Genomic DNA, 20866 nt, shown 5'->3' with positions numbered 1-20866 from the left:
TGTTCATGTCTTCCGCCCTTTTCTTGATTGGATTATTTGTTCTTTGGGTGTTGAGTTTGATAAGTTCTTTATAGATTTTGGATACTAGCCCTTTATCTGATATGTCATTTGCAAATATTTTCTCCCATTCTGTCGGTTGTCTTTTGGTTTTGTGGACTGTTTCTTTTGCTGTGCAAAAGCTTTTTATCTTGATGAAATCCCAATAGTTCATTTTTGCCCTGGCTTCCCGTGCCTTTGGCAATGTTTCTAGGAAGAAGTTGCTGCGGCTGAGGTCGAAGAGGTTGCTACCTGTGTTCTCCTTTAGGATTTTGATGGACTCCTGTCTCACGTTTAGGTCTTTCAGCCATTTGGAGTCTATTTTTGTGTGTGGTGTAAGGAAATGGTCCAGTTTCATTCTTCTGCATGGGGCTGTCCAATTTTCCCAACACCATTTGTTGAAGAGACTGCCTTTTTTCCATTGGACATTCTTTCCTGCTTTGTCAAAGATGAGTTGACCATAGAGTTGAGGGTCCATTTCTGGGCTCTCGATTCTGTTCCGTCGATCTATGTGTCTGTTTTTGTGCCAGGACCATACTGTCTTGATGATGACAGCTTTGTAATAGAGCTGGAAGTCCGGAATTGTGATGCCGCCAGCTTTGCTTTTCTTTTTCAACATTCCTCTGGCTATTCAGGGTCTCTTCTGGTTCCATACAAATTTTAGGATTATTTGTTCCATTTCTTTGAAAAAAGTGGATGGTATTTGGATGGGGATTGCATTGAATGTGTAGATTGCTCTAGGTAGCATTGACATCTTCACAATCTTGGTTCTCCCAATCCATGAGCATGGAACGTTTTTCCATTTCTTTGTGTCTTCTTCAATTTCTTTCCTGAGTATTTTATAGTTTTCTGAGTACAGATCCTTTGCCTCTTTGGTTAAATTTATTCCTAGGTATCTTATGGTTTTGGGTGCAATTGTGAATGGGATCGACTCCTTGATTTGTCTCTCTTCTGTCTTGTTGTTGGTGTATAGGAATGCCACTGATTTCTGTGCGTTGATTTTATAGCCTGCTACTTGACTGAATTCCTGTATGAGTTCTAGCAGTTTTGGGGTGGAGTCTTTTGGGTTTTCCACGTACAGTATCATATCATCTGCAAAGAGTGAGAGTTTGACTTCCTCTTTGCCGATTTGGATGCCTTTGATTTCTTTTTGTTGTCTGATTGCTGTGGCAAGGACTTCTAATACTATGTTGAATAGCAGTGGTGAGAGTGGACATCCCTGCCGCGTTCCTGACCTTAGGGGAAAAGCTCTCAGCTTTTCCCCATTGAGAATGATATTCGCTGTAGGTTTCTCGTAGATGGCTTTTATGATATTGAGGTATGTACCCTCTATCCCTATACTCTGAAGAGTTTTGATCAAGAAAGGATGCTGTACTTTGTCAATGCTTTTTCTGCATCTATTGAGAGGATCATATGATTCTTGTTCTTTCTTTTGTTAATGTATTGTATCACGTTGATTGATTTGCGGATGTTGAACCAGCCTTGCATCCCAGGGATAAATCCCACTTGGTCGTGGTGAATAATCCTTTTAATGTACTGTTGGATCCTATTGGCTAGTATTTTGGTCAGAATTTTTGCATCCATGTTCATCAAGGATATTGGTCTGTAATTCTCCTTTTTCATGGGGTCTTTGTCTGGTTTTGGGATCAAGGTAATGGTGGCCTCATAAAATGAATTTGGAAGTTTTCCTTCCATTTCTATTTTTTGGAACAGTTTCAGGAGAATAGGTATTAATTCTTCTTTAAATGTCTGGTAGAATTCCCCTGGGAAGCCATCTGGCCCTAGGCTTTTGTTTCTTGGGAGATTTTTGATGACTGCTTCAATTTCTTTAGTGGTTATAGGTCTGTTCAGGTTTTCTATTTCTTCCTGGTTCAATTTTGGTAGTTGATACATCTCTAGGAATGCACCCATTTCTTCCAGGTTATCTAATTTGCTGGCATAGAGTTGCTCATAATATGTTCTTATAATTGTTTGTATTTCTTTGGTGTTGGTTGTGATCTCTCCTCTTTCATTCATGATTTTGTTGATTTGGGTCATTTCTCTTTTCTTTTTGATCAGTCTGGCCAGGGCTTTATCAATCTTGTTAATTCTTTCAAAGAACCAGCTCCTAGTTTCATTGATCTGTTCTACTGTTCTTTTGGTTTCTAGTTCATTGATTTCTGCTCTGATCTTTATTATTTCTCTTCTCCTGCTGGGTTTAGGCTTTATTTGCTGTTCTTTCTCCAGCTCCTTTAGGTGTAGGGTTAGGTTGTGTATTTGAGACCTTTCTTGTTTATTGAGAAAGGCTTGTATTGCTATATACTTTCCTCTTAGGACTGCCTTTGCTGTATCCCAAAGGTTTTGGACAGTTGTGTTTTCATTTTCATTGGTTTCCATGAATTTTTTTAATTCTTCTTTAATTTCCTGGTTGACCCATTCATTCTTTAGTAGGATGCTCTTTAGCCTCCACGTATTTGAGTTCTTTCTGATTTTCCTCTTGTGATTGAGTTCTAGTTTCAAAGCATTGTGGTCTGAAAATATGCATGGAATGATCCCAATCTTTTGGTACCGGTTGAGACCTGATTTGTGACCTAGGATGTGATCAATTCTGGAGAATGTTCCATGGGCACTAGAGAAGAATGTTATTCTGTTGCTTTGGGTTGGAATGTTCTGAATATGTCTGTGAAGTCCATTTGGTCCAGTGTGTTGTTTAAAGTCTTTATTTCCTTGTTGATCTTTTGTTTAGATGATCTGTCCATTTCAGTCAGAGGGGTGTTAAAGTCCCCCACTATTATTGTATTGTTGTCAATGTGTTTCTTTGCTTTTGTTATTAATTGCCTTATATAATTGGCTGCTCCCATGCTCGGGGCATAGATATTTACAATTGTTAGATCTTCTTGTTGGATAGACCCTGTAAGTAGGATATAGTGTCCTTCTTCATCTCTTATTACAGTCTTTGTTTTAAAATCTAGTTTGTCTGATATAAGGATTGCCACCCCAGCTTTCTTTTGGTGTCCATTAGCATGGTAAATGGTTTTCCACCCCCTCACTTTCAATCTGGGGGTGTCTTTGGGTCTAAAATGAGTCTCTTGCAGACAGCATATTGATGGGTCTTGTTTTTTAATCCAATCTGATAGCCTGTGTCTTTTGATTGGGGCATTTAGCCCATTTACATTCAGGGTAACTATTGAAAGGTATGAATTTAGTGCCATTGTATTGCCTGTAAGGTGACTGTTACTGTATGTTGTCTGTGTTCCTTTCTGATCTTTGCTGCTTTTAGGCTCTGTCTTTGCTTAGAGGACCCCTTTCAATATTTCTTGGAGGGCTGGTTTCGTGTTTGCAAATTCCTTTAGTTTTTGTTTATTCTGGAAGCTTTTTATCTCTCCTTCTATTTTCAATGACAGCCTAGCTGGATATAGTATTCTTGGCTGCATATTTTTCTCGTTTAGTGCTCTAAAGATATCTTGCCAGTCCTTTCTGGCCTGCCAGGTCTCTGTGGAGAGGTCTGTTGCCAATCTAATATTTTTACCATTGTAGGTTACATATCTCTTGTCCCGAGCTGCTTTCAGGATTTTCTCTTTGTCTCTGAGACTCGTAAGTTTTACTATTAGATGTCGGGGTGTTGACCTATTATTAGTGATTTTGAGAGGGGTTCTCTGTGCCTCCTGGATTTTGATGCCTGTTTCCTTCCTCACATTAGGGAAGTTCTCTGCTATTATTTGCTCCAATATACCTTCTGCCCCTCCCTCTCTTTCTTCTTCTTCTGGGATCCCAATTATTCTAATGTTGTTTCATCTTATCGTATCACTTATCTCTCGAATTCTGCCCTCGTGATCCTGTAGTTGTTTCTCCCTCTTTTTCTCAGCCTCTTTATTTTCCATCATTTGGTCTTCTATATCACTGATTCTCTCTTCTGCCTCATTTATCCTAGCAGTTAGTGCCCCCATTTTTTATTGCACCTCATTAATAGCCTTTTTGATTTCGACTTGGTTAGATTTTAGTTCTTTTATTTCTCCAGAAAGGGTTTCTCTAATAACTTCCACGCTTTTTTCAAGCCCAGCTAGTATTCTTAAAGTCATGATTGTGAACTCTAGGTCCGACATCGTACTAATGTCCGCATTGAGTAGGTCCCTGGCTGACGGTACTACCTCTTGTTCTTTTTGCTGAGGTGATTTTTTTCGTCTTGTCATTTTGTCCAGAGGAGAACAGATGAATGAGAGAACAAAATGCTAACAGGTTTACAACGTCCCCAGCAAATATACTGTATACAAATCAGAAAAGACCTGAAACCAGGGGAAAAGAAAGGGAAAGAAAGAAAAAAGAAAGAGAAAAAAAAAAGGAAATAAAAAGATAAAAACAAAAAGAGAACAATACAAAAAAAGCAGAATGTGATCAACTATGATCAGGCTAGTGCATAGATCAGTGCCACACACTAGATTTTGGGCGTATTTTGGTCTGTTAGAAAAAAGTGCCTCCTAAAATTTTAAAGGAAGAAAGACATATATGTACAAAATAAGGGTTGATACAATGAAGGGGTAGAAGATGACTGTAAAGATGAAAATTATAAAAGATTTTATAAAAGGACTTGATAAGATAAGAAGTTTGAAAAAAGAAAGAAGATTTAAAAAAAAAAAAGAAAAAAGGGAGAGAATGTGATCAGGCAGGAGACTAGAACAGAGCCATACACTAGTGATTTAGCGTATATTTTTATCTTTTAGAAGAAACTGTATCTCACAATTTTAAAGAGAGAACAACTTATATATATATGCCAAAAATAAGGGTAACTACTATGAAGGGATAAAATATGACTCTAAAAATGAAAAATAAAAAATGTTTTTTTTAAAAAAAGATTGATAAGATGTTGGTTGAAAAAGGGAAAAAGAAAAAAGAAAAAAAAAACAGTTAACAAAAATTAACTTTGATAAACTAATGAATCATGGTAAAAAAAAAAAGCCATGAATTCTATGTGCAGTATTCCCCTAGTGCTGGAGTTCTCCCGTTCTCCTTGATTGGTAAACTTGGTCTTGGCTTGCTGCCTGTTCGGGCTGATCTTCTGGGGGAGGGGCCTGTTGCTGTGGTTCCCAAATGTCTTTGCCGGAGGCAGAATTGCCCCACCCTTGTCGGTCCGGGCTAAGCAAGCTGCTCGGGTTTGCTCTCAGGAGCTTTTGTTCCCTGCAAGCTCTGGTACAGCTTTGGAGGACCAGGGCAAAAATGGTGGCCTCCCAGTCTACACCCGGAGGAGCTGAGAACTCGGGGCCCCGGTCCTCAGTGCGCCCCCAGAGAAAAGCAGTCACTCCCGTCTCCCCGGTCTCCGGTCGCACTCCGTGCTCACCCGGCCTGTGACCGAGCGTTGCTATCTCTGGCACCCGACCCCGTGTGGAGTCTCCAAACCCAGCAGATCCCTGCGGTGCGCTCCCGCACCGCTCCTCCCCGGGAAGGAAGGGGAGTCTCCCTGGCTCTGCCGCTTGTTGGGTCCCTGCTGCGGGAGCAGTGGCCCGACTGGGCCGCGGATCACAGTTTATGGCAACCCCAAGCTGAGAGCCTGTGCCTCGGCTACGTCTCTGCAGCCGGCTTCTCCGCTCCGATACCTGGGAGCTCTGCCGCACTCAGGCTCCCCCGGTCTTTCCGTGACCCCAAGGGTCCTGAGACCACACTGTCCCGGGAGGGTTCCACCCCCCGCTTAGCCACTGCAGCGACGTCCCTCCGCGGAGCCGACTTCTAAAAGTTCCGATTTTGTGCTCCGCGGCTCTAGCACTTGCCAGAAGCGGCCCACGGAGGCCCCCTCCCCCGCCGTCTATCCTCCCGAATATCACCTCGGATTCACTTCTCCGCACGTCCTACCTTCCAGAAAGTGGTCGCTTCTCTGTTCAGAGTGTTGTTACTCTTCTTATCTTCGATCTCCTGTTGAGTTCGTAGGTGTTCAGAATGGTTTGATCCCTATTCAGCTGAATTCCTGAGACCAGACGAAATCCAGGTCTCCTACTCCTCCGCCATCTTGCTCCGCCCCCTGCCGAGGAGTGCCACGTTCTTAATCAAAGTCTGCATTTCCCCATCTCCCTTGCTGTTAGCTGGGGCAATGTCACTAAATTCTGACCTAAGAGAGAGCTGGCCTTTTCTCCTTCCTCGTCCCACCTTGTGGTTTCTTCCCACTTTCTGATTAGAATGGAGACACAATGGCTGGAACTCTAGCAGCCATTTTGGAATATGAGGCAACCTTGAGGACAAGAGGCCAGTCCTAAGGTTGGCAGAGCAGAAAGATGTAAGAAGCTTGGGTCCCTGATGTTTATGGACCTGCGATCCTTACCTTTAGGTTTCTTTCACTGAGATAAAAAAAAAATAGTATAATTTCTGGTCATTTTTATAATTGGGCAAATGAAATTCTTAATGGACGCTTGATCTTCTCTGCCTCAGGCTCAACATTCTTTGTTCCCTTAGGAGTCCTCCTTGATAGAGTTCAGGTCCTCTCACCCCTGGATATTCTCCCGGGAGCTGTTCCAGTTTTCCCCTGCGTCTCTCCTAAATGATGCTCTAAACTGAATATAAAAGAGCTCAGTCTGGATGGAGAGCATGCGGTGCATCCACATGAGGGCTGTCTGTCTTTATCTGCACTCCATGGCCTCCCTCCTCCTTTCCGTTGGCACTTACATAGTCACAGTCGCTGACCTTGACTGAGAGCTTTCTATGTTCCAGGTAGCACGACAAACATTTTCTGTGCATTATCTCCATTTATCTTAAATTTAAATTCCTTCTGGTGTGCCTGTCTTTCCTGCTAGTGTGTGATCCCCTGGGGAGCAGCAAGCATGTCTTGTTCATCACTGGTTCCCTAGTGCTTAGCATAAGGCAGGTATGTGTGAAATGCTTGTCGAACAGAACTGAACTGATACCCTGGTGAACTTGGAGCTGGCGACCCTGCCTTCAAATCCAGGTCCACCACTTGCTGGCTTGATCTTTAAAACACCTAACCTCCCTGAGGCACCTGGGTGGCTCAGTCAGTTTAAGCGTCTGACTCTTGATTTCAGCTCAGGTCACGATCTCAGGGTCGTGAGATGGGGCTCTGTGCTGGGTGTAGAGCCTGCTGAAGATTTTCTCTGTCTCCCTCTCTCTCTGCCCCTCCCCACTCTCTAAAAAAACACACACACACCCCCAACCCACCTAACCTCTCAGAGCCTTTTGTAAGGAAGAGACAATGCAATTTAACCTGCAGAGTTGTGAGGTCATTAGAGAAATTTCTATGTAAAATGTGAACCCATTTCTTGTGGAGAGCAGGTTTTTGGCATGGAGCAGAAGCGAAAACACAAAGGGGTTTGTACCATAAGGCAGAAGGTGGCAGACAGGGGAACCACAGAGGGAGGAGGCACCAGGCATGCTGGCCGGTCTCAGCCCACTTCCCCCTTCTCCTTTCAGCTGGTTCTGCCTCCAGCTGTCCTAAAAGCCAGGAGGGTTGCTGGGGAGGCCAGGGAGGTGAGACAAGACTGAACCCTGGCCTGGGTGAGCAGTGCCTTCTATCCTGCCTGCCCTCACACACATGAGCACACATTCATGGGGGTTATGGAGTTAACGTGTAAGAACCAGACTTTAACAGAGAGGCTACGAAATAAATGAAAATGCTTATTTCTATCCTGTAACTGGAAAGTTCCTAAATCTTCCTTTCCATACTATAAGCAACTCAAGGGCAATGACTGTGTTTTGGTTTCTCGGGGGTGTGTTGGGCAACCAGCACTGTGCCTGGCCCATGGTAGGTGCTCAATAAATATATGTTGAGTGCATACCTATGTGATCCAGACCAGTCCATTGGGATGAATGGTGTATCTTCAGCTCAACAACTTTATTGAATATGGAAGTTAATATAATTATGAGCAAAATACTATTTTTCCTCAGACACCAAGGAAAGAGAGTGAAAGAACTAATATCTATTGAAATTTTACTATATGCCAGGCAGTTTGCTAGGTGTTTCTATCGATTATTTCATTTATATATCAATATCATCAGGTCAGTACATTTAGGCTATTTTTAATCCTTTGAGAGATTAAGCAATTTGACCAAGTTCAAATAGAGTTGTCTAGTTCCCACATCCACACCCATGTAGGGGTGCTTACATTACCCCTCCCCTAGGCGCACACTTTCTCCCTTACACCATTTCTACTCACACCCAGCTTTGTTCTCCTCCTCATCGACCCACACATCAGAGGTCCTGGCACACTGTCCGCCTGAGGCCGCCCAAGTGTTACCACAAACACTGACTCCCAGGACCTGTCCAGGGTTGTAAACATCTGTATGATTAATGGTAGTGACCGTGGTCTGCTTTCCCACTATACACCAGGAACTTTACACACAAGCATCTGGAATCTTCCATGAAGCTTAATTAGGAGGAGTCATTCTTATCATTTAGTAGAGGAAGAAGCTGAAGCTCAGAGAGGTTAGGACCCTTGACCAAGATCCTACAGCTTCGACCTAGAGCCAATTCTGGTACCTGAGCTTTGCCCACCTTACCACTCTGTCTCTTCGGTGCTAAACTCTGCTGGTGTAAAATGAAGAGTAAGATAGTTTCCATTCCCGTGGGTCTTTCTCTCTTGTTGGGACACAAGGCAAAGCCCCTGTTTCCCGGCCCTGACAGTTCTGTCCTTTCCCTTTGCAGCAACTCAGGGGTGGCCAGGGAGCTTCTCACCCCTGATCCCTAAAACTTCCATCCTCCAGACTCCCTTTCTCCTGAATCCTGGCCCTGTCACCTGTTCACCATGTGGCGCTGGGGTAAGTCACTTTCCATCAGGCTCGTCCACCTGATCCATCACTGGGGGCACTGAGGTCTACCTGACAGGTTTGCGGCGGGGGGGGGAGGCAGGTTTTCTTTTCAAAGATGGCAACACCAGTACATCTCCTCTCCCTCGTGGTCTTTCTACAATGTGGATGTGACATGCCTTCACTGGGGCATGGGGTGGGGGTGGGGCGGATATTTATGTCTCCTGCCCTTGAACTTTGCCGGATCTTTGGGACCACCTTGACCAACAGACTATGGCAGAGCTGACTCCTCATGGCATTTGAGGCTGGGTCATAAAAGGCAATACGGCTTCTACCTGGCACACTTTCTTGGGAGCCGTGAGGTGACCTGTAGGAAGTCCTGGAGGGCATGTTAGACAGAACATGGAGAGACACCCCATAGGTATTCCATTCCCAGCTGCTAGAGGCTTCCCAGCCCAGGAGACAAGCTAGCAAAGGAGGCTTCAGATAATTCCAACCCCCAGCCTTCAAACTGCGCCAGAGGATGCTCATCAGAGCAGAGACAAGTGTTCCCACCGAACCCTGCTCTGTACTACAAATTCTGCAGCACATTCATGTCCTTGTCTGGGGCCATCTCGTTTAGGTGTGGCTGGTGATGCAGCCGTGGTCCTGGCGCAGGGGGAGACGTTAGCAGAACAGGACGCCTGGGCATGGCTCAGTTGTGGGCCAAGGAGGGCCAGGTTTACCTGAGGTCACCACGGTGAGTCCGCATGGAACTGCCTCGAGACCTCGAGACTTGGGTTTCTGGTTTTTAGAAATTGGCATCAGTCTTTCAAGTTAGTCAACTCCTCTGGAGGTAGGGTTTAGCCAATTCCAAGAGCTACCAGCCCACAGGAATGTAAAACTCAGTTCAAAACACACCATAAACTGACTCATTTTCACAAGACTATTTAAAAAAAAAAAAGTTGAGTATATGCTTACATTCCATAGGGCTTCCAAAAACAATAGGAAAATCTTTCAAATGGAGCCATGTGTGTGCGGATCTGTCCAGAATCCCGGCCCTTCCTTAACTTCGTTAGCCTGAAGAAAATTTTTTTGTTTCATTGAACCTGGAAGCAAAGAAAATTGCTGGGTCAGAGAAGAGGGCTTTGGTCACAGGGTCGGAAGAGGGGTATCAGGAAGGCATCGTTGAGTAAACTCGGCCGGTTTTCCCTCCCGGGTCTTGACTGTATAATATGTACGCCTGACTTCAGATCTGATGGATCCTAGGTGGCATGGAGGGACAGGAAGTGAAAGTAAAGAAGCTAAATGTTTGGCTTTGTTCCGACCGCCAAGGAGTTGTCAGAACCTAGAGAATCTTTAGGGATCCTCTAGGTAAAAGCCGTTGGTTCTTATTGGTGAGGAGTTGGAAGCGCGGTGAATGAATATGATTTGCAGAGCTAGTCACACAGCTGGGCTGGCAACTAAGGAAGCCCCTTTATTTTGAGACATCTGGGAGCCTACGAGTTACCATTGCCCTTTGTAAACTTGCCTTTCAAAGTGTTTAAATCCCCAAAGAAAGCTGTGAGCAGGGAGCAATTCAAAGGGGACTAAAGTAGAGAGACAGTGGCAGCTAGGGGGGCAGAGAGAAGGTTTGCCTGCTGTTTGCCAAAGTCTAAAGCCCTTCTTTCATCTGTGGGGCTTGAGTTATAAAGGCTGGGCTTCAAAAAAAGGAAGTGGTTGGGGTAGGGGAGTGTGTGTGGGGGGGGGCAGTGAGGGGAAGGGAGACAGGATGGTCATATGTGGATGTGACCTATGTTCAAGCTGAATCCCGAAAGATTGAGCTGTTTGCCAAGCAAGAGAATTGAGCGGAAGAAGCTTCTGGCACTGATGTTGCACAGAGGCCCAAAGAAAGTGAGTGAGCAGGTGTGAAGAGACCTGAGGGAAGGGCGTCCCTGGCAGAGGGAACCTCAAGGACGACAGCCTTGAGGCTGGAACCGACGTGGAGCATTTAACAGCAACAAGAGCATAGGGTGGGGGAGCCTGAGGAGCAGCGACATCACAGGTGAGGAGGTTGGGGAGAGGCACTGGCTGGGGTCCTGTGGGGCACGGTGTAGACCCTGGAGGGACTCTGGCACTGGCTCTGAGTCTGGCAGGAAGCCCGTGGAGGGCTTGGTGCGGGAGGTTGTACGACAGAGGGCCCTTGAGGGCTGGGACTTTGTGTTCCTACATTTTCCCACAGCTGAGGTGGGCGCACATTCCAAGAAGCAAGACACAGCCTTGGCCTCTTGGGGAGATGAGGCTCGGAAGAAAGGAGGGCAAGCACGGTGGGCCCATGTCAAGCTCTTCTCTGGTTCCACTGCAGCATTTCAGTGCCTGGCCTCATTCCCTCCTCACTTCACTCCGGTGACTAAGCAGTGAAGCACTCACCACCTCTATTTTAAGACAGGACACAGAAGCTAAGAGAGGTTGACTTTTGTGCCCAAGGTCACAGCTGATTCTGGCAGGGCTAGGACAGGAGCCCCAGGCCCCCGACCTCCAGTCCAGGGCTTTTCTGAAGCCCAGAGCTCCCTCAGGGAAGCTCTGTCCATCCTTCCTAAATCTGAATGGTGGCAACACTGGGTGTGGCAGGTGTCTTGCTAGATGTTCCATTGGAGATGTCACTGTGAGCCACTTCTGAGGACGCAGGAATGAACCCTCTGGGGGACTTGGCGGACTAAATGTAGAGTGTGACCAATGGGTTGTCATCCGTGGTGCACAGAGCAGCCGAGAAGATTCATGGAGCACTATGTAGCAGTTGTCTTGGTTTGTGCTGGAACCCCAGGGCAGATCATCCATCCGGCCCCCAAACACATAGACGGCTAGGCTGCAGGTGTGAGTCTGGGTTCAAGACCTCAGGTGTGTCCAAAACAACTTGGTTTTTCTACAAGGGAATCTGGTTTGGGTTTTGAGCATCTGTTAGGGTGAGGTGGTAGAAACATCGTTTCATCCCTTTGGACATCTTTGTCTGGAAGTGCGGCTGAGCTCTGGGAGGTTTGCTGAGCGCCAAGGAACTGAGTGGAGGGAGGACTGGAGCTCCATGTGTCATCACTGCATACGACGCTCCTGTCTGGGCTTTAGCCATTAGTCCATTGCTCTGTCCTCTTTTGTCCCTGAGCATGAGTCTCCTTTCACCTTCTGGGTCTCTGTGAAGGGAGAACATTCTACAACAGAGTCCTGCCCCACTCTGCTGTAAATGAAACACCATTTCTTGGACTCATTTTGCTGTTCTTATGGACAACGGAGCCTTGAGGGCTCTGAGTGGCTGCCTCCCAGGTGTATCTAGGTCTGCCACGCAAGTATTTCTTCTGTTCCCATACCATCCCAGCTTGAGGTCCTCCTGCTGTTGGGTTCTCTAAACCTCTCAGGGGGTTTGGCCACCTCGCCCCCTCCCTGGACTTGCCAGGACCCAAGGTCCCTTCTCTACTCCTCTGTCCTTGCCTGAGCCCAGGCAAGTTTCACGAGGTCTCAGGGAGACCAGAGCCTACTCGGTCCTCACCATGCATTCTTTTCTCTTGGGCCAGGAGCTGGACGGGTTTGGGCTTTAAAAACTGATCACCTCCAACTGCATCCTTTGTTCCGTCTGCATTTTTCTGGGTCATTTCTTCCCTGAGCCAATAAACATGGAAGGTTTTACCTGCTGCTTAAATGTAGAGTTACAAGACCACAGAACCAAACCAAACCAAACCTTGTTAATATTTCACAATATTAGTCCTTCTGCTGCATCGTATGCCTGATGTTGGAAGCATCTGCTTTGAAGTCAGGTGACCTGGTTCAAATCTTAATTACAAGGTGCTTGATTGATCATTTGCGACAATATCATTTATATAAAGTCTCTCATCTATAAAATGGAAGTAATTATTTCCATTTGGGGGATTATTTTGAGGATTATGAAATATGTCTGTTAAGCCTTTGGCACAGTGTCAGGTCACTGTCATGATTATCATCATTCCAACAGGGTCTCCGGCTGGTAGTTAGCATTGTGATTCTCCACCTGCGCAGTTCGGAAGGTCTCAAGACCAACCCCAGGTCTGGCGATTCTCTAGAAGGACCCACAGAGAAGTTGGAATACTCGGTAATGCTTTATTAAAGTGAGAGGAGTACTGATCAGAATAAGCAAAGGCAAGAGGTACACAGGGCAGGGCCCAGGAGTATTCTAGGCATCGGATTTTAGTTGCCTTCTCCAAGTAGACAGCCATGTAGCTGACCTTGGTTTCCACCTCTTCAGAGGTCAAGTAGATGCCACACGGCCCCGGGACCCTCCATCCCAAACCGCAGTGTTCGCGTGGAACGTCAGGTGTGGGCCAAGACTCTTTCTAGGCAGGACAGACATTCCAAGGGCTTAGTGGTTTCCTCCCAGAAGCCAGGGCAAGGGTCAAACCTTTCTTGGCAAGTAAATCCTTTCCTGTGCAACCTGTACCTTCAACCTGGTCGAATCCACAATGCTCCACCTGCCCACTCAGCCCACTTTGGGCCTGTTTCTATGTTCTTGACGATCTGGGTTGCCTTCTTTCCCTTCCTCTGCTTTCTCCTTCTCTTTCTTCTCCAGCTACCCGACCAATTCATTCTGGAGTCTTCTCTCTTTTGTGTCTACTGGCCTCCTGACTATCTCTGCCACCTGCACCTACACTCCATCCTCACTGTCACAGCCATGGTTTAGGTCACCGTGGGCCGCTTCGACCAGGACAAATTCTTCCTAACTGGCCTCCCAGAGGGACGTCTCTGATCACCACCAACTGGTCTTACCCTTTGCTTAAAAGCCTTTGGTGATTTCTGTTACCCATCATGTTCAAGCTCTCTTGGCAAACACAGCCCCACTTAGTTTTCTGGCCACCTTCTTGGCCACTTCCTCCCCGGTCTTCCGAATAGGATGTTGTTGTTCGAATAAAGTTATTCATACCCCTGGGTATTTGCTAATTTTCCTGCCTCCTTCAGTGCCTCTCAATGCCCCCCAACACTCGTGTGTGCCCCACCACTTACCACCCACCGAGACCAATTTCCCCTGGGCTCAACTAAAACGTCACCCCCTGGAGAAGGCTCTATGATCCCCCCCCTGAATGTTTCCATGGTGCCGGGGACAATCTCACAATTCTTTCTACATTGAGCCATAATGTTTTTAACCTTGGGCATGGTGCACAGGAGATGATTGGCACGTACTTGCCAACTTAAACCACAGGGAGCAAATGATGCAATCTGCAGTGTATCTGACTGCATAGTAAAGAGGTATGTTTATGCCGGGCTTTATTTCAGGTTGGGTCCCAAACACGCTGGTTGGTATTAGATTTCTGATTCTCATCTTTTTCTTTTCCTAGGAGGATGTTTGAGTGCAACATCTTTTATCCTAAGTGTTACATCCCTTACAGTTTCTTCTTTACTCCTGCCGTTGTTTTTTGTTTTCTACATAAATAAAATCATTTCTTCCATCCTCCCTGAGAACTCTGCTCTGGGATTAGCAAGCAGTTCAGTCACTTTATCATGTAATACCCGGCTATAAAACAGATCACATACTCTTGGCAGTTTCTGCTTTATGAGAAAATATTTATTCTGTTTAAGCGCTGGAAGCCGGTTATTATTTGCTAGCTGCGTTTTAAGATTGTGCGATTTCCCCCCATTGCTTTCGATGCGGAAGGAAGCACCAAAGGTCTCGCATACTGCCACCTTGTGGTGAAGTGGCACAACAGCCAATTCTTTGCGGGAAGTAGACTATTTGTTAGAGGGAGAGGTTCTATCTCTTGCCCAGCCATGCACGCTCCCAGGAGAGGCCATACGAGGACACAGCAAGGAGGTGGCCGCTTGCAAGCCAGGAAGAGGGCTGTCGCCAGAAGCTGACCACTCCGGCACCCTGATCTCTGACTTCCCAACCTCCAAAACCGTGAGCAATAAACGCCTGTCGTTTAAGCCCCTCCCCGTCTGTGGTATTTTGTTACAGCAGCCAGAGAAGGCTAACACAGTGGGGTAGTCCGGTCTTCTCCTGTGACTCGCAAATACTCAGTGAATTTAAATAACATTTATTTGTTATTGAAGTTCGTGTTATTATTTTTTGATTTTTACATATTATGTTTATTTTAACACTAACGGTATTTAATATAGTTTAAATAAGCTCACGGATGTCTGCTGGGAGTGGGTGTCTTATGGAAATTGGAGTCTGAGTGACATGGGTCAATTCGGTGACAGCAAATGAAGACATAGCCACTGACTAGAGGTGCTCGTGAGAGCTCTGGAAAGGCACAAGGGGGTGCACAAAGAGGGTTCTGGGCTTCCATGGACCTTAGAGAGGGGATCTGAATTAATTTTACACAAATCTCTGAGCACCCAGCTATTATCTGGATTGCTAATAACATCTTAAATTACAGATCCCCTCCAAGTTACAGGCTGGATAGACCCTCTCTGAAAATTTCAAGTTTTTGTGTTCAGATGAAGAAAATCATAGAAGTATCTTCCAGAATGTTGTTTTTATGTGGGTTTTTTTTTTTTTTTTCTGTTTGGACAGGATACAGTTTATATGGAACTTCAGAGAAAAAATAATGTAAGGCATTTGTGTTCCTATTATCAAGTAGAATAATAAGAATTAATAGGAACCAGTTTGAGCCTAAGCAACGTCTGCTGTGGAGAATTCTGACATGTTTGGGCAGCTCACGCTGATGGGGGTGGGGTGGGGTGTGGGGTATTGCATGAGGGCCTGAGGAGCTTCATGGAGAAGTCATTCTGATAGAAGCAGAAACAGAATGGTGGAGGAAACTGGTGGGAATCTTGGTCTCGGTGACAAAGCTGTGGGCAGTGGAGGGGAGGGTTGACTTGGAAACCAATATGGCGCCCGTGTCCGGGCTTTGATTTCTGGCTTGACATCACTGTCTCATATCGGAGGAATCTTGAAGAAGGGTCTGAGGGAGAAATGCTGTAAGTTAGGAGTTGGGAGAATTGTTTTCACTAACACTCTGAGACATCTGAGCCCTAAGGAGTGCTGCTTTGTTGCTCAACTACCAGAGAAATGTAAAAGAAGAGAGAATTCTTTTGCCCTCCACATCCATGCAAAATGGCCCTGGGAGGGTAGATGGTAGTTAAGAACAAGAATCCAGAGTTAAATAGACTTGGCTTCAAATCCACGTGCTGCCACCTTTTAGTGCCTGATCCTGGGTAATTTACTTCGCTTCTCACAGCTTAGCTTCCTCTCCTATAAAATGTGGATAATCAGAGTTTTTGGTCACCGTGTTGTAAGGGTTAGTACATGACCACAGTGCCAGGAACACTATGAGTGAGCAATTTGTGTCAGCTGCTTGGAGAGGCTCTGGCACCTTGAAGGGCGTAGGACTTTTGTGTGGATGCCTCCTGTGGAAGTAGGTGCCTAGGGTGACAAGGGAGAGTGACAGAGGAGAGGTGCCTGGTGGTGGCAAAAGTCCTGGGGAACGACAGGAGTCACTGTGACCAGGCAAAGGGCATTGACCTTCTTTCTCACGGAGCCTCTGTAACAATAGCCATGCTGTGCCATGTGGAGGACATTGATGCCTCCTCACCCACAGCCTTGCCCCTTCTTCCTTGTTTAATCGGACCGTTGCCAGGATTAAGTAAGCCTATAGGGTGGTTGGGGCACACCTGGCACTTACTAAATGTTCCATAAAAGCTACCCATTTTTACTGATATCCATCCCCATTTTTTGGAGTGATTGTCATAAGCCATGCTATCCAATCCATACCCCTGGCTACTGTGATTGATTAAAAAATGAGCAGGTAACTCAATTAGGGGACTTTTCTTTGGACCACACCCTCAGACACCCTGGGACATCAAGGGGAAAGCTGCCTGAAAATGAAGGCAGAGCTGAGAAACAAAGGGAAGGACTGTCTTGATCACATTATTTGAGCCCTGGATCTAGTCTTGCCTGAAACCCAGATCTTTTTAGCCCCATAAGCCAATCCATTTCCTTTTTTACAAACTAGTTTCAACAGGATTTACTATTACTAGTAGTAAAAAATCTTCGTTGATAAACGCTATCCACTGAAGATTAAAGAGACAAATATGATACAGATTCTGACCTCAGAGAATTTAGTCTGATATTGTGACTAATATTACGCTTTACTGTCTGCTGCAGATTAGAACTTTAGTGAATTAATAAGCTTGTACACGCAGGCAATTTGACTTTGAGTTATATGATGTTGAAAGAGCATGCTATAAGGAATTAACGGTCTCACTTTACATGTGGTTTGCTGACTATTTCCGGGCACGCGCACGGCAGCGTTAGGCTTCCTGGCCCCCTTGTGCTTGAGGGGAGCCGTGGGGCTAGCACCAGCCAATGAGGTGTGAGTAGAAGTGGTTGCTGGCCCAGGGAGCTGAAGCATTAAATTGCAGGTTTGAGACCACTTTGAGCTCTTTGCACCGTGACTGATCACCGCTGGTGATCATTCCATCAGCCTGGGTCTCTGGAGCAGTATGGTGAACATAGACCCACCAACGCACAAGAGTCATGTGGCAAGAACAAGAAATAATCGTCTGTGGATCTGAACCGCTGAAATTTCGGGGTCATTGGTCGCTGCCACACAACCAGCCTCTGAAGTGGTAAGATGAGGTCTTCAGGGAGTCGTCTTCATCACTTCACATGTGCCTGCCGTGTGCCTTTATTTCCAAGGCATACCCAACAAGTAATGAAATGAGCTATCTTTAAATTATTCCCTCTCCTTTCCAAACTGGACATACCCTCTTTGGGATCTTCTTTGACCTACAGATTGTGAGGAAAGGTGAAAAAAAGTTCATACCCCTTTTTATGTGTGCGGAAAAAAGGAGCTTCCTTGTTTCCAATAACTGATGAGATCTTCTTGAGCTCCTGCCACACGGGGTAGACAGCTGGGAGAGAGAGGAGGGAATGGGATAGAAAGAACGTTATTTGCCAGTAAATTCTAAGTGTTCCTGGTTAAAACATTCTCTTTCACTCTCCAGCAGTTCATTTTGGTAAATGCTCAGTCACTCAGCGTTCACCACCGCCCCCCTCCCCCTTTCTCCCAAGGATGGAGTCTGGTGGGGAGAGGGACTTACACGACCTCGTGGCTCTGGGAAGGGGGGTCTTGGATTTGTGGGCGGAGGTGACTTGGGTGATCTCTGGGTAGTTTGGAATGGTTTCCAGATCAATTGCATGGGTGACCCTGTGGTGCAGCTGGTGAATGTGGGATTTGTTTTCTTTCTCTTTCTCTCACACAGACATGCTGCTTGCCCTCACTCCCGCCTCTGGTGGGGCTGCTCACTCTTGTGGTCCAGGTGGCTCTTGTCGCTTTCCCTCTTGACCCCGTGAGTTCAGCTGGGACTCTCAGTGTAGTTAACTCCCGACCTCCTTGCGTGGAATGCAGAGACTTCTGGGTCTATTCCCCACTGGGGGTAAGGCAGGGCCGAGGAGGTGCAGCAGTGCCCATTTCGGCTGTTTCTCTGCCTAACTATGCGAAATCACCAAATCTAATCTGTGCGGCTGTCCCTTGTTGGGGGGTGGCTGAGAAACCAGGGATGTCTTCCAACTGTCTCACCTTCAATTTTGAAATTCTGGAGGTAGAAGCCAGTGGTGCACACATTTCTAATTGCTTGTTCCCCTATCTCATTTTCCTTTGTCCCCTGGGTCAGAAAGAGAACCATTTCCTGTCTGTCAGTTGGGACTCCCCCCCAGGTCATATCCTAAGTACTCTCCGTGCCTTCCTTTGAAAAACTCAGTGTTCACTTTAGGCAGGTCTGGTTCTTGATGTGTGAATCAACACTTAGGGAATAGATACTACCTATCTTGATAAAGGATGATTTTCAAACTACTATCCTGAAAATTCTGTTTTCATATTCAAAAACTAAACCAAATGTACTTTCTTTATCTTTGCATTTCTGCTGTTAGCATCCTCATCACACACATCCCTCTACTTCTTGACTGAAGGAAACGGATGCCTTTGACGGATGAGACAGAAGGTCATGCACGTGGAAATGCAAAGATGAAGGCATGCCAACGTTAACAATACCTCTGCCATTATTGTCCTGTTTTTAAGGAAAGGGTCATATTTCACTTCTCTCTATACTTCCCCCTGGTGCCTAGCAAATAGTGAGTGCACACGTGGGCTGACCAACTTGTCTCAGTCAGTTTGGACTTTTAGTTTTCGTGCTGAAAGTCCCATGGCCAAGGAACCTCTGTCTTTGGCAAACCAGGACAGTGGGTCACCCCTCTGTGTACACTCCATTATTTATTGCTGAAGGGAACGTGGTGATTTCTTTGGTATGAAACGGTTCTCCCCATAATAATCGTTAATCTCAGGAGTAAATGATACCGTATTTGAATTTTCAAACATGTTTCAACTGTAACTTCTGAATTCCATAACAGTGGTTTTGCTCAGACAACACATAATTGACTTGTAGGGCCTCACTTCAACCAACACACGATTATCCCTCACAAAAGGAGAATAAACAGAGCCCAGATTCATGCATTTGCTAATTGTTTGTTCTGGCCCTTTTGTCTTTGGCCATAACAACTGCTAGATTTCAAAGGACTGGAAAAATGGTTGGCTGCGGTATAAAAGTAAAAGAGAGAAGGATCCACTCTTTAATAAAAATCTATTGTCTTGTATTGATGGTTTCAAACTGGAAGTCATCGCATTCTGTGAGAAATACGAGGACAAAGGAATGAGGGAATCTCACGAATAATTTATAATAGTTGGACATCCTTGCCATAGCCCTTGACTCAAAATCGTGAAGGGCAGGGGGCTGGGACTCAGGGGGTAGGAGATCTCCTCCAAGTTGTGCCACTGACTGTGAGGTCATGACTCGAGTCTCTCGTCTGCTCGAGAGTAAAGGAGTAGGTAATTTGTCGACTAGTGCTAATGTGTGGGGATTTATCCTGGTCCCAGATTATGACTCCTTATCATGACCATCAAGTCCTTTTATGAAATCACCTCACTGAGTCTCTTCTCCAATCTTTCGCCAAGGCCAGGCACGCTTGTTCTTCCTCAGCTCTGCTCCATTGCCTGCCTCTGGCGTGATGCCCGACCGGTGGCCAGATCTGTCTTGTGCTCTTTGCTGGCTTTTGGCACACACTCCACTGGTCTGTGATCGCCAGGCTCCTCTCCAAGCTGTCATCTTTCACTTCCCCGGAGGACCTATGATATTTTTTTGTTATCTTCTGTGACTAGTAAGCAGCCAGTTAGCTTGGTAATAAATACTTGTTCTCCTTTTGGTGTCCCTTCCAACTTAGGGACCTCACGGGAATGCGTGGGAGGCAGGACTGGAGCCTTACTGGATACAGTGGCCTAAGGATCCCAGCCTTAAGCCCAGTGTTCCCCACCCACAGCAGTTCTCTCTTTTCTTTTAAATTAATTTTTTATTATGTACGTAAGTGTCCATGTAAGCCATTTTAAGTGTGCAATTCAATGACATTAATTAAATTGCATTCACAATGTTATTCAATCATCACCACTTGTTCCAAAACTTTCTTATTCCCCCAAACAAAAGCTCTACCACCATTAAGCCCCCATGAAATAGTAGCTAAAAAAACCCCAGACATTATTTCATTGTATTCTACACCGCACGAAACCCACTGTGCTGACTAATTTTATGTATCCACCTGCCTGAATCCTGGGGTGCCCAGGTATTTGATGAAATGTGATTTCTGGGTGTGTCTGTAAGGGAGTTTCTGGATGAAATTAGCATCTGAATCTTTGGATCCAGTAAACCAAACTGGCCTCCTCAGTGTGGGTGGGCATCATCCAATCTGTTGAGGGCCTGAAGAGAACAAAAAGACAGAGGGAGAAGGAACTCAATCTTTTCTGCCTGGTTGCTTGAACTGGGACAGCCATCCTCTCCTGCCATTGGCATTCCTGGTTCTCCCCTCAGACTTGGACTGAACGATACCGCTGGCTTTTCGGGGTCTCTGCAGGTGGCAGACCGGGGGACTTCTCAGCTTTCATAATTGCATGAGCCCATTCCTTATAATCAATCTCTTCCTACGTGGACATCCTACTGGTGCTGTTTCTCTGGAAAACGCTGACTAATGCATCTGCTCTAGGCCCTGGAGAGCCTGGGGGGAAGAGGGGGCCAAGATGAGGCCTGTCTGGTCATGTTTTACCTTCTCAGTCATATTTTCAGGTTCTTCATGGCAGAGACCTCTCTCTTCTACAGT

The sequence above is a fragment of the Eumetopias jubatus genome, unplaced genomic scaffold (assembly GCF_037043125.1).
Source record: "Eumetopias jubatus isolate StellerSeaLion01/CBP00866 unplaced genomic scaffold, mEumJub1_p1.0 scaffold_4, whole genome shotgun sequence".
Taxonomy (NCBI): Eukaryota; Metazoa; Chordata; class Mammalia; order Carnivora; family Otariidae; genus Eumetopias; species Eumetopias jubatus.
The sequence above is the reverse complement of the archived record's forward strand: the minus strand, read 5'-3'. Positions refer to the sequence as shown.